The sequence below is a fragment of the Cynocephalus volans genome, chromosome 4 (genome assembly GCF_027409185.1).
Source record: "Cynocephalus volans isolate mCynVol1 chromosome 4, mCynVol1.pri, whole genome shotgun sequence".
Lineage (NCBI taxonomy): Eukaryota > Metazoa > Chordata > Mammalia > Dermoptera > Cynocephalidae > Cynocephalus > Cynocephalus volans.
This window is the reverse complement of record NC_084463.1, coordinates 50,532,915-50,536,941: the sequence shown is the minus strand read 5'-3', so window position 1 is coordinate 50,536,941 and position 4,027 is coordinate 50,532,915.

Below are 4,027 nucleotides of genomic sequence, written 5' to 3'. Positions count from 1 at the left end.
ATCAAACTGTGCATGAACCCAGGGTCTAAGCCCCCTGGCATATGCCACATTTTCTCATCAGACAACTTTCAAAACACAAATCCAAGTTAAATTTATTAAATATTTAAAGAAAGCAATCATAGATTATTACACTCTATATGTGGGACCATTTTGTGAGCAGCAGAGCAACTAAACTTGTCACACAACCATGGAGCTGGCCATACATCTCCTTTTCAATAGAATGGTCCACGTTTATTTACAACCCATCCACAATATCTTAGGCTCCACATGTGAACTTGTTGTATATTTGATAGAATGTAGTTTAACTTCCTGAGGGGAGAAATGGTCTCTCTTTTCAATTTAAGTTGTTATTTTCTTTGTCCTTGTTAAATGCACATCATTTTATAATTTCATGGGACATTTTTTCTTTTCTAGATTTAATTTTTTGCTGGGAATTGTAATTTGCTTTTTGGATATTATCTTCTTAGCTCTTCTCCATTCTCCTGCCAAGCTTCCATCTATCTTTTCACTTTTAAAAATACTAGACATTTGGGCCGGCCCGTGGCTCACTCGGGAGAGTGCAGTGCTGATAAAAATACTAGACATTTAAAATCTAAGCTACTAAAATTTATCAATATTTTAAAAATTAAGTTTTTCACATGAATCCTTCCCAGTCCCCAAGATACAAGTCTAGTTGCCTACATATATTTGTAATACATATATTTTAACATAAAAACTTGTTGGGTTGATTTTGCTTATTTTAATTTTTTCAGGTTTAGTGTGGTATAATTGACAAATAAAAGTTATATACATTCAAGGAGTCCAATATGTTGTTTTGATGTATGTATACATTTTGCAATGATCACCATGATCAAGCTATGTAATGTATCCATCTCCTCATGTAGTTAGCCTGTGTGTGTTTTGAGATGGAGAAAAGGTGATAGAATTGAGAGTTACATGGAACAAGAACAGATCCCAAATACCCAAAGCAATCCTGAGAACTTAAATAAATAAATAAATAAATAAATAAATAAATAAATAATGTCAGAGGTATTGCACTACCTGACTTCAAATTATACTACAAAACTATAATTACCAAAACAGCATGCCACTGGTATAAAAATGGACAGAGGGACCAATGAAACAGAATAGAGAACTCAGAAATCAACTCATGTTTATAGCCAACTGATGTTTGAGAAAGGCACCAAGTATACACATTAAGGAAAAGGACTGCCTCTTCAATAAATGATGCTGGTATAACTGGATATCCATGTTAGAAGAATAAAACTAGACCTGCACCTCCTGCCATATACCAAACTCAACAAAAATTATACATCTAACAAGGTATTAATATCCAGAATATGAAATGAACTGAAATAACAGTAAAATAACAAGCAAACCATCTTTTAAAAAATGGGCAAAGGAGCTGAATAGACATGTCTCAAAGGAAGACATACAGATAAACAACAGGTACGTGAAAAAATGCACAACAGCACAAATCATCATGGAAATGCAAATCAAAACCACACTGAGATATCATCTCTTCCCAGTTAGTCTGTCTATCATCAAAAAGACAGAGAATAAGAAATGTTGGCAAGGAAGGAGAGAAAGAGTAACCCTTCTACACTGTTGGTGGAACTATAAATTGGTGCAGCCACTATGGAAAATAGTACAGAGGTTCTTGAAACAACTACAGATAGAACTGCCTGATGATCTAGCAGGGTATATACCCCCAAAATGGAAATCATCATGTTGAAAAGATACCTGCACTCCCATGTTTATCACAGCTCTATTTACAATAGCCAAGAGTTGGAATCAACTTAAATTTCCATCAACAGACAACTGGATAAGAAAAATATGGCATATATGCTCAATGGAATACTACTCAGCCATAGAAAAGAATGAACTTCTGTCATTCACTGCAGCCTGGATGAGCCTGGAGAAAATTATGTTCAATGAAATAAGCCAGGCACAGAAAAAGAAATAATGCATATGCTCGATTGTAAGTGGGAGCTAATAAAAAAATAAATATGAAAGAAAAAGAAGAAAACAATTACAATAACATGTTCATCTTTCAGGAGAACAGGATTGTGGTTACTAGAGGCTTGAAAGGGGGAGAAGGGGAGGAGCGTTAGCATGAAACTGGTTAATAGACAAAGAATAATTATGTTTTATAATATAAATGTGTTAATTATGTTCATTTTGTCATCACATATTGTACACAGGTATTGATATTCAACTCTGTAACTCACAAATATGTACAATCATGTTTCAATCTTTTAAAATGTATGAGAAAATGTAGGGGTGGAGATTGAGTTGAAGTATAGGTGAAAGCGAAGTGCCACATGATTAGCTGTTGAGGCTGGGTGACAGGTCTATTATACTATTTTGTTTATTTTATGTGTTTAAAATGCTCATTAACAAAACACTTGTATAAAAGACAGAGTTGATCTCTACTGTTAGCTGTTAAGATCTTGGTTACTTTGGGGAGGAGGGTGGGAGAAAGTGATTGTTGAGATGCATGAGTCAGGCTGGTTCTATTTGGTGGTTACACAAGTGGGTTCCCTTTGTAGTCATGCATAGAGCTTTACGTGAATGCTTTGTGCATATATTTTGATATATGCACAAATTTCTAAATATTACATATTTGCACAAAACTTCTAACTCAATATCTCAAAATAACAGCAGTGTTTTGTTTTGTTTTAAGGTACAACAAGTTCATTCTTGGCATCATCTGCTAGGTTTTAACATTCTTAGATGTTTATTTAGGGCCAAGGACAAATAGTAAATTAAGAAGTTTGCCTTTAATCTTTCCCCTCCGAATCCAAACTCAGAGGGACAAGGGTATGGATAGATCTTAGAACACGGTGTTTCTTCGTTCTGGGACCCATTTTTATTGCATTGCTGTCTGATCATTAGGAAGGTAAATGGGCCCACACCAAGCAGCAGATGGCAAGCAGTGGTTTCTCTTTAGACCCTTCCTGCTTGCAGCCCTCTGCTGTCTGTCTGGGCACCACCTCTCCCACCCTTGGGCCTGAGGAGAGATGTTGGTGGGAAGCAGGTGTTCCCTCACCTCTTACCTAGAGGGGGTTTCATTTCCTTCACCCCCCTGATATCAGGAACATCAGAGCTCTCAGAGCTGCACTTGCAATGTGGTAGCTGCTGGCCACGTGTGGCTACTGAGCACCTGGCATGTGGATGGTCTGAATTGAGATGTGCTGGAAGCATAACATACTGAGCGAGTTTTGAAGATTTAGTACCAGAAAAAGGAAATACTTCATTAATATTTTCATATTTCTCACATATTAAGATGATAATATTTTGAGTTAAACAAATTATTACAATCAATTTTATCTGTCTCTTGATTTTCTTTTATGCGGCTACTAGAAAATTTAAAATTACACACGTGGATCACGTTTTATTTCTATTGGACATTGCTGCCTCAGATGACCGCCTCCCTTTTCAAAGCTCAGGCTGCCTCCTCAAAACACCAGAGGCCAGGAAGGTTATAAAGTTTTAAATGTTAAAATAATTGTCATCATATTGTTTCCACTTGTGAATAACGTGTGTGTGTGTGTACACATAGATATACTCATATATATACATGTCATAAATGAACATAACCTTATATACAAGGTCACATGCTAATGTCTCCTCTGGCAGGGTTAGATCCCACAGCAGGGAGGAAGCCCTGCCTGAAAAGGACTGCAGCCCAAAACCTGTCACTCTGCCTCATTCAGCAACGTGTCTGCGCTTACCTCCTGCCACTCAGGGCCTTAGAGGGGCGGGTCCTGAAGCTCTGTCCAGTCAGGTAACAGCCAGGGAGGAGGGGGCGGCCTTCCACAGTCTGGTGGAGCGCCCCGGGTCTCCACAGCACCCTGTCCTCTGCTCCGGGAGGCCCAGGTGACTACGCCATGGCCTCTGTCGCCCTGTGACCTGCAGGTACTGGGAGATCCTCGGGGAGGAAGCAGGGACAGTCGAGAAGCTGGGAAATGATGGGTGTATGGGGAGGGTCCTCTGTCACGGAAGGGGGCTGCTCAGAACCGGT